General features: G+C 46.0%; 1 protein-coding gene across 5 annotated transcripts in view; it reads left to right on the forward strand.

Annotated features, from left to right (window-relative positions):
* LOC126184914 (guanine nucleotide-releasing factor 2) overlaps positions 1 to 21,464 on the forward strand; it is a 406,168-nt gene that overhangs the window by 371,432 nt on the left and 13,272 nt on the right. The gene's annotated exons all lie outside the window — the stretch shown is intronic.

A 21,464-nucleotide genomic window follows, 5' to 3' on the forward strand; every position in this document is an offset into this window, starting at 1 on the left:
CTCTCTGTAGATTAGTTCAGACGTTCTTTGCACAACAGTTTTTAGCATGGATAGGGACTGCAACTGCTGTGTTCGGATGCAGGCTGAGTTGGCATCCCTTCGCTCCCAGCTTCAGGCAGTGTTGGCTTCGGTCACACAGCTTGAGGCTGTTGCCAATGGTCATCATTGTGGGGGTCCGGATGGGGGTTTGTCGGGGACAGCCAGCTCTTCCCACGCATCCCCCGATCGGACTACGACTGTGGTTGCCCGGGATACTGCCCGCATTGATTCTGATCCCTCACCTGTGGTAGAGTGGGAGGTCATCTCAAGGTGTGGCAGGGGGCGAAAGACATTCCGGAGGGCTGAGCGGAAGGCCTCTCCAGTTTGTCTGACGAACCGGTTTCAGGCTCTGTCTCAGGCTGATACTGATCTTTGGCCTGACATGGCTGCTTGTCCTGTTCCAGAGGTTGCCCCTCAGTCTGCAAGATCCGGGCGGTCGCAGAGGGTGGGCTTACTGGTAGTTGGGAGCTCCAATGTCAGGCGCATAATGGGGCCCCTTAGGGATATGGCAGCAAGGGAGGGGAAGAAAACCAAAGTGCACTCCGTGTGCATTCCGGGGGGAGTCATTCCAGATGTGGAAAGGGTCCTTCCGGATGCCATGAAGGGTACAGGGTGCACCCATCTGCAGGTGGTCGCTCATGTCGGCACAAATGATGTGTGTCGCTATGGATCGGAGGAAATCCTCTCTGGCTTCCAGCGGCTATCTGATTTGGTGAAGACTGCCAGTCTCGCTAGCGGGATGAAAGCAGAGCTCACCGTCTGCAGCATCGTCAACAGGACTGACTGCGGACCTTTGGTACAGAGCCGAGTGGAGGGTCTGAATTAGAGGCTGAGACGGTTCTGCGACCGTGTGGGCTGCAGATTCCTCGACTTGCGCCATAGGGTGGTGGGGTTTCAGGTTCCGCTGGATAGATCAGGAGTCCACTACACGCAACAAGCGGCTACACGGGTAGCAGGGGTTGTGTGGCGTGGGCTGGGCAGTTTTTTAGATTAGATGGCCTCGGGCAAGTACAGAAAGGGCAACAGCCTCAACGGGTGCGGGGCAAAGTCAGGACATGCGGGGACCAAGCAGCAATCGGTATTGTAATTGTAGACTGTCGAAGCTGCGTTGGTAAAGTACCGGAACTTCAAGCGCTGATAGAAAGCACCGAAGCTGAAATCGTTATAGGTACAGAAAGCTGGCTGAAGCCAGAGATAAATTCTGCCGAAATTTTTACAAACGTACAGACGGTGTTTAGAAAGGATAGATTGCATGCAACCGGTGGTGGAGTGTTCGTTGCTGTTAGTAGTAGTTTATCCTATAGTGAAGTAGAAGTGGATAGTTTCTGTGAATTATTATGGGTGGAGGTTACACTCAACAACCGAGCTAGGTTAATAATTGGCTCCTTTTACCGACCCCCCGACTCAGCAGCATTAGTGGCAGAACAGCTGAGAGAAAATTTGGAATACATTTCACATAAATTTTCTCAGCATGTTATAGTCTTAGGTGGAGATTTCAATTTACCAGATATAGACTGGGACACTCAGATGTTTAGGACGGGTGGTAGGGACAGAGCATCGAGTGACATTATACTGAGTGCACTATCCGAAAATTACCTCGAGCAATTAAACAGAGAACCGACTCGTGGAGATAACATCTTGGACCTACTGATAACAAACAGACCCGAACTTTTCGACTCTGTAAGCGCAGAACAGGGAATCAGTGATCATAAGGCCGTTGCAGCATCCCTGAATATGGAAGTTAATAGGAATATAAAAAAAGGGAGGAAGGTTTATCTGTTTAGCAAGAGTAATAGAAGGCAGATTTCAGGCTACCTAACAGATCAAAACGAAAATTTCTGTTCCGACACTGACAATGTTGAGTGTTTATGGAAAAAGTTCAAGGCAATCGTAAAATGCGTTTTAGACAGGTACGTGCCGAGTAAAACTGTGAGGGATGGGAAAAACCCACCGTGGTACAACAACAAAGTTAGGAAATTACTGCGAAAGCAAAGAGAGCTTCACTCCAAATTTAAACGCAGCCAAAACCTCTCAGACAAACAGAAGCTAAACGATGTCAAAGTTAGCGTAAGGAGGGCTATGCGTGAAGCGTTTAGTGAATTCGAAAGTAAAATACTAGGTACCGACTTGACAGAAAATCCTAGGAAGTTCTGGTCTTACGTTAAATCAGTAAGTGGCTCGAAACAGAATGTCCAGACACTCCGGGATGATGATGGCATTGAAACAGAGGATGACAAGCGTAAAGCTGAAATACTAAACACCTTTTTCCAAAGCTGTTTCACAGAGGAAGACCGCACTGCAGTTCCTTCTCTAAATCCTTGCACAAACGAAAAAATGGCTGACATCGAAATAAGTGTCCAAGGAATAGAAAAGCAACTGGAATCACTCAACAGAGGAAAGTCCACTGGACCTGACGGGATACCAATTCGATTCTACACAGAGTACGCGAAAGAACTTGCCCCCCTTCTAACAGCCGTGTACCGCAAGTCTCTAGAGGAACGGAAGGTTCCAAATGATTGGAAAAGAGCACAGGTAGTCCCAGTCTTCAAGAAGGGTCATCGAGCAGATGCGCAAAACTATAGACCTATATCTCTGACGTCGATCTGTTGTAGAATTTTAGAACATGTTTTTTGCTCGAGTATCATGTCGTTTTTGGAAACTCAGAATGTACTATGTAGGAATCAACATGGATTCCGGAAACAGCGATCGTGTGAGACCCAACTCGCTCTATTTGTTCATGAGACCCAGAAAATATTAGATACAGGCTCCCAGGTAGATGCTATTTTTCTTGACTTCCAGAAGGCGTTCGATACAGTTCCGCACTGTCGCCTGATAAACAAAGTAAGAGCCTACGGAATATCAGACCAGCTGTGTGGCTGGATTGAAGAGTTTTTAGCAAACAGAACACAGCATGTTGTTATCAACGGAGAGACGTCTACAGACGTTAAAGTAACCTCTGGCGTGCCACAGGGGAGTGTTATGGGACCATTGCTTTTCACAATATATATAAATGACCTAGTAGATAGTGTCGGAAGTTCCATGCGGCTTTTCGCGGATGATGCTGTAGTATACAGAGAAGTTGCAGCATTAGAAAATTGTAGCGAAATGCAGGAAGATCTGCAGCGGATAGGCACTTGGTGCAGGGAGTGGCAACTGACCCTTAACATAGACAAATGTAATGTATTGAGAATACATAGGAAGAAGGATCCTTTATTGTATGATTATATGATAGCGGAACAAATACTGGTAGCAGTTACTTCTGTAAAATATCTGGGAGTATGCGTGCGGAACGATTTGAAGTGGAATGATCATATAAAATTAATTGTTGGTAAGGCGGGTACCAGGTTGAGATTCATTGGGAGAGTCCTTAGAAAATGTAGTCCATCAACAAAGGAGGTGGCTTACAAAACACTCGTTCGACCTATACTTGAGTATTGCTCATCAGTGTGGGATCCGCACCAGATCGGGTTGACGGAGGAGATAGAGAAGATCCAAAGAAGAGCGGCGCGTTTCGTCACAGGGTTATTTGGTAACCGTGATAGCGTTACGGAGATGTTTAACAAACTCAAGTGGCAGACTCTGCAAGAGAGGCGCTCTGCATCGCGGTGTAGCTTGCTCGCCAGGTTTCGAGAGGGTGTGTTTCTGGATGAGGTATCGAATATATTGCTTCCCCCTACTTATACCTCCTGAGGAGATCACGAATGTAAAATTAGAGAGATTAGAGCGTGCACAGAGGCTTTCAAACAGTCGTTCTTCCCGCGAACCATACGCGACTGGAACAGGAAAGGGAGGTAATGACAGTGGCACGTAAAGTGCCCTCCGCCACACAGCGTTGGGTGGCTTGCAGAGTATAAATGTAGATGTAGATGTAGATCTATTGATACGTAATCAGCATGGTTTCAGAAAACATTGTTCTTGTGCAACGCAGCTAGCTCTTTATTCACACGAAGTAATGGCCGCTATAGACAGGGGATCTCAGGTTGATTCCATATTTCTGGATTTCTGGAAAGCTTTTGAGACCGTTCCTCACAAGCAACTTCTAATCAAGCTGCGGGCCTATGGGGTATCGTCTCACTTGTGCGACTGGATTTGTGATTTCCTGTCAAGAAGGTCGCAGTTCGTAGTAATAGACGGCAAATCATCGAGTAAAACTGAAGTGATATCAGGTGTTCCCCAGGGAAGCATCCTGGGACCTCTGCTGTTCCTGATCTATATAAATGACCTGGGTGACAATCTGAGCAGTTCTCTTAGGTTGTTCGCAGATGATGCTGTAATTTACCGTCTAGTAAGGTCATCCGAAGACCAGTATCAGTTGCAAAGCGATTTAGAAAAGATTGCTGTATGGTGTGGCAGGTGGCAGTTGACGCTAAATAACGAAAAGTGTGAGGTGATCCACATGAGCTCCAAAAGAAATCCATTGGAATTCGATTACTCGATAAATAGTACAATTCTCAAGGCTGTCTATTCAGCTAAGTACCTGGGTGTTAAAATTACGAACAACTTCAGTTGGAAAGACCACATAGATAATATTATGGTGAAGGCGAGCCAAAGGTTGCGTTTCATTGGCAGGACACTTAGACGATGCAACAAGTCCACTAAAGAGACAGCTTACACTACACTTGTTCGTCCTCTGTTAGAATATTGCTGCGCGGTGTGGGATCCTTACCAGGTGGGATTGACTGAGGACATTGAAAGGGTGCAAAAAAGGGCAGCTTGTTTTGTATTATCACACAATAGGGGAGAGAGTGTGGCAGATATGATACGCGAGTTGGGATGGAAGTCATTAAAGCAAAGACGTTTTTCGTCGCAGCAAGATCTATTTACGAAATTTCAGTCACCAACTTTCTCTTCCGAATGCAAAAATATTTTGTTGCACCCAACCTACATAGGTAGGAATGATCATCAAAATAAAATAAGAGAAATCAGAGCTCGAACAGAAAGGTTTATGTGTTCAATTTTCCCGCGCGCTGATCGGGAGTGGAATGGTAGAGAGGTAGTATGAGTGTGGTACGATGAACCCTCTGCCAAGCACTTAAATGTGAATTGCAGAGTAGTCATGTAGATGTAGATGTAGTACACATTCATAATAAATCACTCATGTAGAGTGTATTGTTCTTACCTGATCTATGGATAAATCCTCCAATTACCTTCCGAGCACTGTGTTCCGCATTCTGACACAGACACTGGCTACATGAGAGATACATATACCCGGTCAACAGAAATATGTCGCTTGAGAACTCATGTGTAGTTGGCTATACTGTGATTGTGATGTTGCATTAGCTTCCACAACACACACCACAGCTGATAGCTCCAAAGCGTGTTTTGTAAATGTAGGCTACAGTCAGCATGTATGTAAGCCATCATGTAGTAATATATACCTAAGTATAACAAATATCAAACTTGGAAAATCCAGCATGCTACTCACCATAGTTTTGACAAGAAGAGAATAGAAGCTTTCGAAATGTGGTGCTACAGAAGAATAGTGAAGATTAGATGGGTAGATCACATAACTAATGAGGAGGTATTGAATAGAATTGGGGAGAAGAGGAGTTTGTAGCACAACTTGACAAAAAGAAGGGACCAGTTGGCAGGACATGTTCGGATGCATCAAGGGATCACAAATTTATCATTGGAGGGCAGCGTGGAGGGTAAAAATCGTAGAGGGAGACCAAGAGATGAATACACTAAGCAGATTCAGAAGGCTGTAGGTTGCAGTAGGTACTGGGAGATGAAGAAGCTTGCACAGGATAGGGTAGCATGGAGAGCTGCATCAAACCAGTCTCAGGACTGAAGACAACAACAACAACAACAACAACAACAACAACAATTCACCATATAGCGGAGATGCTGAGTCGCGATAGGCACAATAAAAACATTCACGCAATTAAAACTTTCGGCCATTAAGGCCTCTGTCAGCAGTACACACACATAGCCACACACTCACATAAATGCAACTTGCACACATAAGTATAACAAAGAATTTGTTTTTGACAACGGAGAAAACAACTATAGAGAAAAAGTTTTTAATCGTATATGAAACCATGAAATAAACAACCACCAAAGTTAATGACAGTAGCTATGTGAAGTCATTCCAAATTATCATAATAGCTGCATATAAAATTTGGTATAATAATGTAACTTAAGCATAACAAAGATCTTGCTATCCACAGTCATAGTGTAGCGGCACCACCGTTTAGGATAGGGAAAGTTAGTTTTGTGCGATATTCGGAGCACGAGTTACAGCCAGGTGCGGGCCAGATTGCAATAAGTTATGCATACGAGCAGTTGTGAAGGCAAATAGAGGCCACAGGGGCATAGAACTGCCGGAGAGGGCACATACAGCAGTTTGCATGGCGCAAGTCGCAAGCAGAAGGGGCCCACTGGCCAGCCTAGCGTGTTATGCATACGTGGCTCGGAGTGGCGCGTTAACGAAACAGAGGTGCACAGCCGAGTATAAATAGGTGTCGTTTTCTAACGAGATTCATTGAAGTGCGACAGCTATCCGGGACTGTGAGGCATGTCACACCGCCGGGCTACACACAGCAACAGATGGGTCGACAAGTGTCCTAGTCCATGGTGGGTCATTGGTTTGACACTCTGAGGCCAACGCAGGATCCGCAGCCAGCCAGGGCAGGCCACTCTTCGGCTCGCTACCGCAGGCATTCGTCTTGGCTCCCGACATGCGCCAGAGACTGCCAAGGCGAGAGCCACAGACTCGGACGCTGGATCACAGGTGGATGTTGCTGGCGCGTTCTCAGCTATGCCAGCGAGGAAGAAGTGACAGAGGGGCCAGCCTACGGCTCCTGGCTGAGCAGCGGGCCTCACACCGAGCAGTCCTGAGTCGGTTGCTGGTGCAGCCATCCTGACGTAATTGGAACTCTGCAGCTGGCGAACAAGACCGGCATGACACCGCGTTGCATTGCACAGGCCACTGGGGTGCTTCCTCAGCATTGCGGGGCCATGTGACGCAGACTGAGGTGAACGAAGCACTGTAGTGGAAGCAAATAAATCATTTGGAAAGTTCTCGCCTGAGTTTTAATACGGCACCTCCTGGCACCCACGCACTACATGTGGTGTCTTCCCGCTACGTTTGGTCATCCTGATACATTTGGTGTCTTCACACCACATTTGGCGTCTTACCACTACAATAGAAAGAAATAAAGAAACAGGTACATATTCTGTTGTAGAGTGAAAGAATTAATTCAATTTATGATGTCAGTTGCGCATTTCCATCAAGTTCTTCATCATCCAAATCAGTGCCACAACCATTATCATCATCATCATCATCATCATCATCAAGAGAAATCATTAGCTATTCACTCTTATTTATAGTAACATCTGTAGTCTTTGCTTCTCTTATAAACTTATCAACATGGTCCACTTTCTTTCTCCCCCCCAGCGAATCCGGGGGTTAGAATAGGCCCAAGGTATTCCTGCCTGTCGTAAGAGGCGACTAAAAGGAGTCCCTCCCCCTCGAGGGGGTAGTTAACGCCTGCGTCTGGAGACGGACGGTTCCACGACCTATATTTGCGGTCATTTTGGTTTTTTCACTTCTTCTGGTTTCTTCCTTCCTTTGGTTGGTTCCTTTCTTTGTTCTTCTCCATTTCACTGTCTTACTTACTCTTTCCCTTGCCTTCTTCTCCTTGCCTTCTTCTCCTTGCCTCCTTCTCCTTGCCTTCTCTGGTCTCCGCCTCAGCGTTTGAGACAGTCTGTCCTTTCTCTCCCTCTCTCCCTTCTTTTTCCTCTTCCTCCTTCCTCCCTGTGCGTGCCTGAAGGCCGACCCACGCGTTCGCACGCGTAGCCGGTGACGGGGTAACACGTAATTCCCCGCCCTGGGTAGACAAGTAAGGCACGCACGTACCCCCTGGTAAAGGCCAGGTCCAGGGAGGGGTGATTGCCTGAGCTGACACCTTCCAACCATGCCGATTGGTCCCTCCGTCCGTTTCTCGGGAGGTGTGACCTGAGGTGTAAACATTCACCTAAGGCGGGAGTGCCCTCTGAGAGGGTCCCCACAAGGAAGGAGCGCACCATTGGAGACGCTGGCAATCATGGGGGATTCCTCCGCAATGGATTTCTCTTCTTCTTCTCTCTAGACTTCTGCCCAAAAATGGAAAATTGACCAGCCACCAGTGACAAAAGTACTACCGCCTGCCCCACAGTTCCCCGTAGTTTCTCGATCTGAGGACGGAAAGGATTTTTCCTCTGTCAACCCTTTCGTTATCCAGAAGGGTGTAGATGCCATAGCTGGATCTGTCAAGTCTTGTACCAGGTTGCGTAACGGTACCTTGTTACTATAGTTTAATTCTTTTATCTTGGCGGCTCGCACATGCCCGCCCAGACGCGGGACATTGCTGTGTTGCCAGTTGCACACGACGCACGCGCCAATAGAAGCACCGCCATAGTATAGCATAGTTCGCAAGCTTACATTTAGGGGGGAGCGCGCAGTTCATGAAGTAAAGCCACCACGGCCGCATTAACCCTTTCGCTGCTACAAAGACGCGCTCCCTGCATTCCGCGCTGTGCGTGAATTTTGTCACTGCACTGCTCGCCTGTGCAGACACATCGTGTTCCGACTGCTTTGACACTCTTATCAATCGATTCCATAAAAACTATTTGGCCCAAAAATTAAATTTTTACACATCTTCTTGACTGATACCTTCCCCCCATAAATGACTTAATTTTGTTTCGATGTTCAACGTAGTTATTATGCAGCATTAAATATAGTAAACCATTGCACGAAATTTTGAAGAGTTTGCAGAGGTAAAAGTCCATAGAGTATACTTTCCGTATGGTCGATTTTAGTTGCCACAATGTTGAGAATTAAATGTGGACAAGATACCTAAATTTCATATAAAATTTACTGTATAACAATAGCGCATTTAAGTACCACATAGGTGTCGTATGTAATACTGAGAAATATTCCTTCTTTCGCGACTGTAACAAAAGTTTTATTTACACTGAGCACGTTTGGCTTTATTTTAAAGCACTTCAATCAATCAAAAGGAAGTAGACAAAATACATTAAACAAAACTGTGGACTTACAAAAACATTAGGACTTGAATATACCGTCTATCAGTGAAGTGCTCTGAGCTATGTCAAATATAATTTTTGTGTGTGGCACACACAAACATCATTTATTTGCTAAAACACTGATCTGCCAACACAAACGTTGAATATTGTGTTACCGCAGCACAAAACTACGAAAGGTGACTTGGCAATGGAGGAGACAAAATACTGTCCACTGAAGATGCTTCAAAAGAGAGACACGCGACTGGTCTAAATAAGCCCCGTATTACAGTTGCAGAAGAGGAAAATATTTCAGTACCATTGGTAAAACTGCGACTGTGGAACAAAAACAGGAAAAAGAACATGAGCACCATTGTGTATGTGCCATACCTTTCCTTGATTGAAGTGCTTTAAAATAAAGCCAAACGCGTCCGGTGTAAATAATACTTCTATTACAGTCGCGAAAGACAGAATATTTCTCAATATTACATACGACACCTATGTGGTACTTAAATGAGCTATTGTTATACAGTAAATTTTATATGAAATTTAGGTATCTTGTCCACATTTCATTCTCAACATTGTGGCAACAAAAATCGACCATACGGAAAGTATACGCTATGGACTTCTATCTCTGCAAACTCTTCAAAATTTCGTGCAATGGTTTACTACATTTAATGCTGCATAATAACTGCATTGAACATCGAAACAAAATTAAGTCATTTATGGGGGAAGGTATCAGTCAAGAAGACGTGTAAAAATCAAATTTTTGGGCCAAATAGTTTTTGTGAAATCGAATGATAAGTGTGTCAAAGCAGTGGGAACACCATGTGTCTGCACAGGCGAGCAGTGCAGTGATGACAAAATCACGCACTGCGCGGAATGCGGCGAGCACGTGTCTGCAGCAGCGAAAGGGTTAATGAAGAGACAAAGCACTAGAAATTTCAAAAAATTGCATTAAACTAATATAATTCGTGAAGTAAGGCACTTCGAAATTGTTTTTAAATAATGAAAATATTAAGCACCACACAATGTTTGAACTCATAACCTCTCGCGTAGCAGCCCAACACCTTAGCCGTTACGCTAACGCACCTCGTCGGACACTTTAGTGCCATGAAGCGTAAAGCACGTAACGCAAAATACTGACAAACACTGTTCGTATGACTATGAATTACTCACGTTTCGTCGAAGTACAATAGGAAATAAACAATTACCGCTGTTCTTTATTGTGAAAAAGCGGTTCGTGAGAGTGATACAAACACCTTTCCTTGCTATCGCCTGAATTAGGAGTCTTATTGCTTGTTTGGTTTAATTAATTAATAGAATATGAAGCAATTAGTATAAAGAATGCTTTTTCCAAACTTTCTATAAAAGAATGTCTGCTATCAAGACATTGCTTTTGTTCTATTACTTTATTTATGACTGAACGTTTCTAAAACTGAAGACACTTGTCCATGCTCTGCACTGCAGTCGAGATGTGGCAACGTCGTTCTCTGTTCATTGGCTGACTGTGTTTGGTGACGTCAGATGCGCAGAACGAACCTAAACCCGGCCGCCAACATAAATGACGCGCACTTTAGAAACTGAGAGCGCCTTTCAGGCACAAAAACTGCTTCGGGCCACACTCCTGTACACGTTCCCTGTCTGGGTGGAGGCTCACCGCACTTTGAATTCATCTCGTGGTGTGGTATATACTAGATCACTCGACGGATTAACTGACGAGGAGATTCAGTCTTTCCTCGCTGAGCAGGGCATGACGGCTGTCCATAGGGTCATGAAAAAGGTCAACAATGACCTTGTACCGACCCGGACACTTTTCTTGACCTTTGATAGTGTTCAGCTGCCGTCGTGCATCAAAGCGGGCTACGAGGTTATTTCTGTTTGCCCCTATGTCCCGACACCTACGCATTGCTACCAGTGTCAGCGTTTTAATCACACTCGCCAGTCTTGTTCAAATGCGGCTAAATGTGTCACTTGTGGCAGGGATGCCCATGAGGGTGACTGTCCACCTCAGTCTCCTCGTTGTGTGAACTGTCAGGGTGACCATGCAGCGTCCTCCCGCGACTGTCCCATCTACAAGGAAGAACGCTGTATACAGGAAATTCGGGTCAAAGAGTAAGTTTCCACCTCGGCTGCTCGCAAGCTATTTGCTAGTAGGAAGCCCACGCTGCTCCCAGTGGGGAAATACAGTACTGTCCTCGCCTCTCCTCGGACTACCAGGGAGGTGGCGACGCAGACATGCGATCTGACCTTCAGCACTACGGTCGTCCATTCGGCCAGTGCTAAGATCACCCGGTCGACGTCTCCTATTCCTCCCGTCACCTCTCAGACACAAGCACCTTCATCAGCTTCTGCCAAAACGAAGACCCAGAAGTCAGATGCACGGGCCTTCAAGAAGGAACCATCCCGCGCAGACTTCCTAAGTACCTCGAACTCCCAGCCATCGACCAGTACTTCCACTAAACGATCTTCCAAGAAGGCTCATAGGAAGCACAGTTCTCCTTCTCCGCCACGGCGCATTTCTTCTCCTGCGCCACTCAGTGGTTGCCGCCCCAGGCCGTCATCTGTTTCGCCTGGCCGCACCGCTGGTAGCTGAACATCTGGCCGTTCACCGGCGGAGGAAGCTCCCCCTCCAGGCCATCTTAACAAGATGGCCGATGAACCTATAGAACCAATGGACGATGACTGTCCGCCTACTGATAGCGGCGGCAGTGCTCGCTCAAAGCCAGGCCCTCAGCGGCCTTCGAGGTGATCCCTTCTTGCATCTTCTTTTTCTTTTTCTTCTCACAATGGCACTTATTCACTGGAATATTCGCAGCATTCGCTCCAACCGAGATGACTTAAAGTTGCTGCTCCACTTGCACCGTCCGCTCGTCGTAGCCCTCCAGGAAATGAAGCTACACCCATGCAATCAAATTGCCTTGGCACACTACACCTCTGTGCGTTTTGACCTACCTGTGCATTTTGACCTACCCCCTGTGGCAGGTATTCCAGCTCATGGAGGGGTTATGTTGCTGGTCCGGGATGATATTTACTACGATCCCATCACATTGCACACCAGCCTGCAGGCAGTTGCCGTCCGAATTACTCTCCCCACTTTTACATTTTCCATTTGTACCGTTTACACTCCATCGTCGTCTGCCGTTACCAGGGCAGACATGATGCAAATTATTGCTCAGCTACCTGCACCATTTTTGTTAACTGGAGACTTCAATGCCCACCATCCCCTTTGGGGCTCTCCAGCATCCTGCCCAAGGGGCTCCCTGTTAGCAGACCTTTTCAACCAGCTCAATCTTGTCTGCCTCAATACTGGCGCCCCCACTTTTCTTTCGGACACGACTCACACCTATTCCCATTTAGACCTCTCTGTATGTACTACCCAACTTGCACGCCGGTTTGAGTGGTATGCACTTTCTGATACATATTCAAGCGACCATTTCCCGTGTGTTATCCATCTCTTGCATCATATCCCCTCTCCATGCTCAACTAGCTGGAACATCTCCAAAGCAGACTGGGGGCTCTTCTCTTCCAGGGCGACCTTTCAGGATCAAACCTTCACAAGCTACGATAGTCAGGTCGCACACGTCATGGAAGTCATTCTCACTGCTGCTGAATATTCCATCCCTAACACTACTTCTTCTCCACGTTGCTTACTGGTCCCCTGGTGGACCGCAGCATGTAGAGACGCTTTACGTGCTCGTCAACGTGCTTTACACACCTTTAAACGCCACCCTACAGTGGCGAATTGCATCAGTTATAAATGATTACGTGCGCAGTGTCGTCATATTATTAAAGAAAGCAAGAAAGCCAGCTGGGCTGCTTTCACAAGCACCTTCAACAGTTTTACTCCTTCTTCTGTTGTCTGGGGTAGCCTGTGCCGGCTATCTGGCACTAAGGTCCACTCACCAGTTTCTGGCTTGACGGTTGCAAATGACGTCCTTGTAGCCCCTGAGGATGTCTCCAATGCCTTCGGCCGCTTTTTCGCAGATTTTTCGAGCTCTGCTCATTACCTCCCTGCCTTCCTCCCCCGAAAACAGGCAGAGGAGGCTAGGCCACCTAACTTCCGCTCCTCGAATCGTGAAAGTTATAATGCCCCATTCACTATGCGGGAACTCGAAAATGCACTTGCCCGGTCACAGTCCTCCGCTCCAGGGCCTGATTCTATTCATATTCAGATGCTGAAGTACTTTTCTCCTGCGGGTAAAGGTTTCCTTCTTCGTACTTATAATCGCATCTGGATTGAGGGACAATTTTCCCGCATGCTGGCGCGAGTCTATTGTTGTACCGATTCCTAAGCCGGGGAAGGACAAGCACTTGCCTTCCAGTTACCACCCATCTCGCTTACCAGCTGTGTCTGTAAGGTGATGGAGTGAATGGTTAACTCTTGTTTGGTTTGGCTGCTCGAATCTCGACGCCTACTTACCAATGTACAATGTGGATTTCGTAGGCGCCGCTCTGCTGTTGACCATCTGGTTACCTTGTCGACCTTCATTATGAATAACTTCTTGCGGAACCGCCCATCTGCGGCTGTGTTCTTTGATTTGGAGAAGGCTTATGACACCTGTTGGAGGGCTGGCATTCTCCGCACCATGCCATGGGGCCTTCGCGGTCGCCTCCCTCTTTTTATTTGTTCCTTTTTAATGGATCGACAGTTCAGGGTACATGTGGGTTCTGTCCTGTCAGACACCTTTCGCCAGGAGAATGGGGTGCCACAGGGCTCAGTTTTGAGCGTTGCTCTCTTTGCCATAGCGATCAATCCAATAATGGATTGCCTCCCAGCTGATGTATCCGGCTCCCTTTTCGTGGACGATTTTACCATCTATTGCAGCGTGCAGCGTACAGGTTTCCTGGAGCGCTGTCTTCAGCGTTCTCTTGACCATCTTTACTCCTGGAGTGTCGCCAGTGGCTTCCGTTTTTCTGCCGAGAAGACGGTCTATATTAACTTCTGGCGCTACAAAGAGTTTCTCCCACCATCCTTACAACTCGGTCCCGTTGCTCTCCCATTCGTGGAGACAACAAAATTTTTAGGTCTTACATTTGACAGGAAACTTAGCTGGTCTCCACATGTGTCATATTTGGCTGCCCGTTGTACCCGTTCTCTAAATGTCCTCTGTGTTCTCAGTGGTATGTCGTGGGGAGCAGATCGAACCGTCCTACTTCGCCTATATCGGTCGATCGTCCGCTCCAAGCTGGATTATGGGAGCTTCGTATACTCCTCTGCACGGCCGCCCATCTTACGCCGCCTCAAGTCCATACAACATCGGGGTTTACGTCTTGCGATCAGAGCGTTTTATACTAGTCCCGTCGAGAGTCTTCATGCTGAAGCCGGTGAATTGCCACTCACCTACCGGCGCGATATACTGCTTTGTTGGTATGCCTGTAGGCTACTGTCAATGCCCGACCACCCGTCTTATCTTTCCTTTTTTGACGACTCTCTCGACCATCAATACGGGTTGTATGTCTGTGCCCTGCTACCCCCTGGAGTTCGCTTTCGTCGCCTCCTTCAACACCTTGATTTTTCACTCCCTGCAACCTTTAGAGCGGGCGAGAGCCACACGCCACCTTGTCTCCAGGCTCAGGTTCGCATTCACCTTGACCTCAGCTCGCTCCCAAAGGAGGTTACCTCCGGTTTGGTATACCACTCCCGTTTTGTCGAACTTCGTTCGAAGTTCATTAGTATGACCTTCATTTATACAGATGGCTCTAAGACCAATGACGGTGTCGGGTGTTCTTTTATTGTCGGGACACAAAGTTTCAAATACCGGCTCCATGGCCATTGTTCGGTCTTCACAGCTGAGCTCTTTGCCCTCTACCAGGCTGTTCTTTACATCTGCCGCCACCGACATTCTGCTTATGTCATCTGCTCTGATTCCCTGAGCGCCATCCAGAGCCTCAGTGATCTGTATCCGGTTCACCCTTTCGTGCACCGGATCCAACGCTCTCTTCAGCAGCTGGTGGACGACGGTTCTCCTGTTAGCTTTATGTGGGTTCCTGGCCATGTCGGTATCCCTGGGAACGAAGCTGCAGATGCCGCGGCCAAGGCTGCGGTCCTCCAGCCTCGGACAGCTTCTTGTTGTGTCCCTTCATCAGATTGTAGCAGGGTCATTTGTCGGCGCATTTTATCGCTGTGGCATTCCGATTGGGCTGCACTTACGGACAACAAGCTTCGGGCCTTGAAACCTCTTCCCGCGGCTTGGACGTCCTCCTCATGCCCTTCTTTGTGGGAGGAGGTTGTTTTGGCCTGGTTACGAATTGGACACTGCCGGTTCAGCCATCGCCATCTGCTGATGGCTGCGCCAGCACCGTTCTGCCCATGTGGGCAATTGCTGACGGTCCGCCACATTTTAACGTCCTGTCCAGATTTTAATACACTGCGTCTTGATCTTGGCCTGCCATGTACTCTGGATGCCATTTTAGCGGATGACCCAGGAGCAGCTGCTCGCGTTCTTCGTTTTATCAACTTGACAAACCTGTCTATGGACATTTGATTATGCTGTTTTTTTTTTTTTTTTTTTTTTTTTTTTTTTAATCCTCTGCCTGTCTATGTCTTTTATAGTATTGTCCCTTTTAGTTGCTGTTTTAACCTTTTTCTAACTTAGTCTGGGCACTAATGACCATTGTAGTTGTGCGCCCTAAAACCACAAAAAAAACTTTCTTTCTCCTTGTGGTGGTTTGTACAATAGTAAGATGTTTATGCAACAGCCTTTCCACTTCTTGACATCACTGCAAACCAATTCACCTGGGTTGAAATGGCAGTGATAAAGCAATAGGTGTCACAGGTTTTTCTATGTTATTTCACAAGGGAATATAACAGCATCTATGTCATACTCATGCTGCAGCAATGTGTATCACTGGCAACCACTGCATCAGGTTCTTCGCAGTCACGAGTTGTTTGAGTTTTGTCTAATAGCACTAAATGGTAAGATGCATTACCCATTACAAATATAGTAAGAAAAGTAAACCGTAGCAACAAATTTGTAAACCACTGCAGAAATTATTGGCAGTTCATATCATCTTGGTAGTCACAGGTTTTTCTCGATCTAAAAACTAAGAGTCCACAGTGCTAAAAATCATTTGAAGAACTTGCATGAGCTGCAATTAATCTGACTCCTCTTCCTGTTGGCTGATGGCTGCTGCTATTTGGAGTATCACCTGTCAAGCATTCATCAACTGCTTCTCTAGCATTGATCCAGGTTGCATCTAACCATATAACTGAATGCATATCATTTCCTGTAATTAATTGTAAGAAGATACTACGAGCCCCAAGAACATGATCTTTTTTGAGCAACAGTTTTTGTCCGTCTAAGTTCTTAAAGCAGAAATACTTCTTAACACCATTTTAAGTGATGTGCTTCACCCCCCCCCCCCCCCCCCCACACACACACACAAAGAAAAAGTTCACATTCTTTTAAAGAAATTGACAACTCACTGCTGTGGAGTATTCTTTCCTACTACAATATCTGTAAATGTGCCAACAAACTGCCTCTGTTTGGAATAAATCAAGATCTGTAACTGAATGAGGATTGTTGTTCTCTTTACAGGATTACTCAAAAATACTCTGTTCTCTCCAAAAGGGCTTTGTTCCACATTGTTTACTTCAGTATCTTACAAGTTTTGAAGTAGCTCTGCTTTACTCCAATTTGACCGAGTCCTAGAGCTTTCGAGCTGCACTCTAAAACTTTATCAGGAGAAATTGATGGATGCCCATGACAGAAACAAATTCTTTTCCTTGCTTGTAAAACTCGTGCATCTGTTGTAGTGATTTAAAACCTGACAGTATGATAGCACTCCGTGAAGCAACAGATTGTCGCTCGGTGAATGACATCATTTTGGTGAAACTTTTTTAATAAACAAAAACTGTAGTCAAAGTGGTAAAACAACACAACTATATAGAAGCAGGTGGTCGCACACCGACATACGACGTTTTGATAGATGGCGGTAATGTGGAATGTCAATGTCGTAAGCAGAAACCTTGTAGGAGTGTCAAAACTGGGTTTTGTCGCTGTGCTGAAATTAGTTCAGAATATGCAGCACCTCACATTCCTCGTTTGTTTGTTAGTCGTACTGCCAACTTCGAGGCACTTGTGGAGTGACTTTGAAGTGATACGTTTCAGTGACCTGGGTAAAGGCATTTGGACACCTTTTCCATTAGTTTTTCATCATATACAACTGTATGTAAATGACACTTTCGTAGCAGACATTGTCAGTAACTGATTCAGAGTACTGTGAGCTGTGGCTGTGGCTGTGGCTGGAATGGTCACTGAGCAGTGTAGCTGCATGGCTGATGCAGCCGGCTGGCCACTGCAAAAGCTGCTGAGGAACTGCATCTGATGCTTTCCAATGAGGCAGGGACATCAGTCATATGCTGTGCCAAACTATTCCAATTGCTGATAGAACTGGAGCCCTCTCTCCCCAGAATTGCTTGCTATGTCTAATTAAGCTACTTATTATTTTATTTCAGGTAATTTAAGCAGTAGGGAACTGCCTCGATAGCTGTATGGTTAACATTGCTTTCTTTGGTACAGAGGGATCTGGGTTTGATATCTGGTACCATCAAACCTTTTTTTTCTTTTTATCCCATACTCGTGAATAGGGGTCGACTAGAGGTTTGTGAACTTCACCACTTATTGCCTGAACCGCCCGTTTCTTAGCCAAAAATATCCTTTTAGAATGGGAAGAGCTACCCCAAAATACACTCCTGGAAATTGAAATCAGAACACCGTGAATTCATTGTCCCAGGAAGGGGAAACTTTATTGACACATTCCTGGGTCAGATACATCACATGATCACACTGACAGAACCACAGGCACATAGACACAGGCAACAGAGCATGCACAATGTCGGCACTAGTACAGTGTATATCCACCTTTCGCAGCAATGCAGGCTGCTATTCTCCCATGGAGACGATCGTAGAGATGCTGGATGTAGTCCTGTGGAACGGCTTGCCATGCCATTTCCACCTGGCGCCTCAGTTGGATCAGCGTTCGTGCTGGACGTGCAGACCGCATGAGACGATGCTTCATCCAGTACCAAACATGCTCAATGGGGGACAGATCCGGAGATCTTGCTGGCCAGGGTAGTTGACTTACACCTTCTAGAGCACGTTGGGTGGCACGGGATACATGCGGACGTGCATTGTCCTGTTGGAACAGCAAGTTCCCTTGCCGGTCTAGGAATGGTAGAACGATGGGTTCGATGACGGTTTGGATGTACCGTGCACTATTCAGTGTCCCCTCGATGATCACCAGTGGTGTATGGCCAGTGTAGGAGATCGCTCCCCACACCATGATGCCGGGTGTTGGCCCTGTGTGCCTCGGTCGTATGCAGTCGTGATTGTGGCGCTCACCTGCACGGCGCCAAACACGCATACGACCATCATTGGCACCAAGGCAGAAGCGACTCTCATCGCTGAAGACGACACGTCTCCATTCGTCCCTCCATTCACGCCTGTCGCGACACCACTGGAGGCGGGCTGCACGATGTTGGGGCGTGAGCGGAAGACGGCCTAACGGTGTGCGGGACCGTAGCCCAGCTTCATGGAGACGGTTGCGAATGGTCCTCGCCGATACCCCAGGAGCAATAGTGTCCCTAATTTGCTGGGAAGTGGCGGTGCGGTCCCCTACGGCACTGCGTAGGATCCCACGGTCTTGGCGTGCATCCGTGCGTCGCTGCGGCCCGGTCCCAGGTCGACGGGCACGTGCACCTTCCGCCGACCACTGGCGACAACATCGATGTACTGTGGAGACCTCATGCCCCACGTGTTGAGCAATTTGGCGGTACGTCCACCCGGCCTCCCGCATGCCCACTATACGCCCTCGCTCAAAGTCCGTCAACTGCACATACGGTTCACGTCCACGCTGTCGCGGCATGCTACCAGTGTTAAAGACTGCGATGGAGCTCCATATGCCACGGCAAACTGGCTGACACTGACGGCGGCGGTGCACAAATGCTGCGCAGCTAGCGCCATTCGACGGCCAACACCGCGGTTCCTGGTGTGTCCGCTGTGCCGTGCGTGTGATCATTGCTTGTACAGCCCTCTTGCAGTGTCCGGAGCAACTATGGTGGGTCTGACACACCGGTGTCAATGTGTTCTTTTTTCCATTTCCAGGAGTGTATTATACCGTATGACATAAGCGAATGAAAATAAGCAAAGTAGACTAATTTTCGTGTCGAACGATCACTCACTTCAGATACCGTTCAAATAGTAAAAATGGCGGTATTAAGTCTTTGAACGAGATCCTGAGCGTGGGCTTTCGACGACAGCTTACTATCTGTCTGAACACGTAGAAATCTGAACTGTTCAGTTTCACTAATCATATGCCCATTCTGTGAAATTAAAATGTCAGGTTTTGTTGAATTGTGTGTTACAAACTGTAAAAACTGAGTCTTACTGTGATTTAGCATTAGTTTATTTTCTACAAGCCGTGAACTTATGTCGTGAACTGCACTATTTGAACCAGGGCCAATGTTGCACACAACATCCAGTACTACCAAGCTAGTGTCATCAGCAAACAGAGATATTTTAAAGTTATCAGTAATACTAAAGGACATATCATTTATATAAATAAGTAACAGGAGTGGCTCCAACACTGATCCCTGGGGCACCCCCCACTTGACTGTACCCCACATCACAGCCATTATCAACATTGTGAATAATGACGTTTTGCTGTCTGTCGCTAACGTAAGAGGTGAGCCAGTTGTGAGCTACTCCCCATATTCCGTAATGGTCAAACTTGTGGAGCAATATTTTGTGATCGACACAATCAAATACCTTAGTTAAATCAAAAAATATGCCAAGCGTTCGAAACCTTTTGTTCAACCCATCCAATACCTCACAGAGAAAAGAGTATATAGCATTTTCAGTTGTTAAATGACTTCTAAAGGCGAACTGTACATTTGATAGCAAATCATGTGATATAAAATGATCAATTATCCTTACATAGACTGCCTTTTCAATAACTTTTGCAAACACTGATGGCATAGAAATAGGTCTAAAATTATCTACATTATCTCTTTCTCCCTTTTTATAAAGTGGCTTTACTACTGAGTACTTTAAGTGTTCAGGAAACTGACCATTCCTAAAGGAAAAATTAGAAATACTGTATTTACTTGAATCCAAGCTGCACCTGAAAAAATGAGACATGAAATAAAGGGGAAAAAATCCCGAATCTAAGCCACACCTGAAATTTGAGACTCGAAATTCAAGTGGAGAGTAAAGTTTTAGACCGCACGTCCAAATCGAAACAAAGTGGGTCCACTGTAACATGAGACACAATTTAGGTCAAATAGATGAAGATACAGCTACAGTAGTTTGGTTCGAGTCATAAGCTTAGCAGTTAAGCTTTACCAGGTAGCCATTGCTATACATCAGGTGCTCCGTTCGTGTTTATAAACGTACCCTTCCTGTTCCATGTGCTTCGTCTGGTTTGAATCGATTGCTTATATTGATTTGATCTGATAAGTGCCATTCTCTTTGTTATACATGTTTACATCACTCTAAGCTGAAAATGCATTATTGTACTGTGTCATGCATTGCTTGTCACATTCTCATAATGAGTGTTCATGACCTGTCGCCACTCGCGGCATAGCTTGCTTTTGTGCGTGCTACCACTGCCTACAATTAAAAAAAAGAGAGGAACTGTCTCATTACTGAAACAATGGCAAGAGACTGCTATTTGTTGTTACTTACACTGCTGCTTTCTTTGATAATGCTCAACAAGAACCAAATAACTGCACGTGATGGTGTTCTGAATGAGAGTTTAGCGAAAATTTTTCTCTGTTTGAAAATCTTTGCAGACGCATCTTCAGTACATTCTGCACAGAAATTAGAGTCATCGTAGATTTAAAAATGTAATCAGTTGCTTTGCTTCATTTGCTGACTGTATCACTATTCAGCATAAGAATAATATGAATATAAACATGACATGATATGTATATTCTACCGCATTTGCTGTTGTCTCACTCTAGTTTCGTAGTTTATTAGGCAGACAGGATTTAAATGAGATAACAGCAAACACGAAAGAATACATGGCATAATGTTTACATTCATCTTTTACCTTGTTTTTAATTTATTTACTGATGCAGAGGTTTTGGCGCCAGTATTTATCTTTGTGCCTGCAAAGCATGCGTGTGTAGCACTACATATATTCGATTGCAGAAGTTAGTTGTGGCGGCACCTACCAACATTTTTCAGAACTTCCGCTTACCAGTCTATTTTTAAAACTGCATTAAGAGAAAGTCTTAATTTTCTTTTAATTTTTTTTTTAAATTTTTGTTACCTGCAAACAAGATCCCACCAATGGAAATGACTGCAGGCTGTGATTCCTTGGACCTTAACCTACATCGCTGTATAATTTTTTTCAAAAAGGCAACCCCAGTGTTGGGAACCTCTCTTTGTAATGACTAATCTGTGAGTGAT

Source organism: Schistocerca cancellata, chromosome 4 (assembly GCF_023864275.1).
Source record: "Schistocerca cancellata isolate TAMUIC-IGC-003103 chromosome 4, iqSchCanc2.1, whole genome shotgun sequence".
In the NCBI taxonomy this organism is placed as follows: Eukaryota; Metazoa; Arthropoda; class Insecta; order Orthoptera; family Acrididae; genus Schistocerca; species Schistocerca cancellata.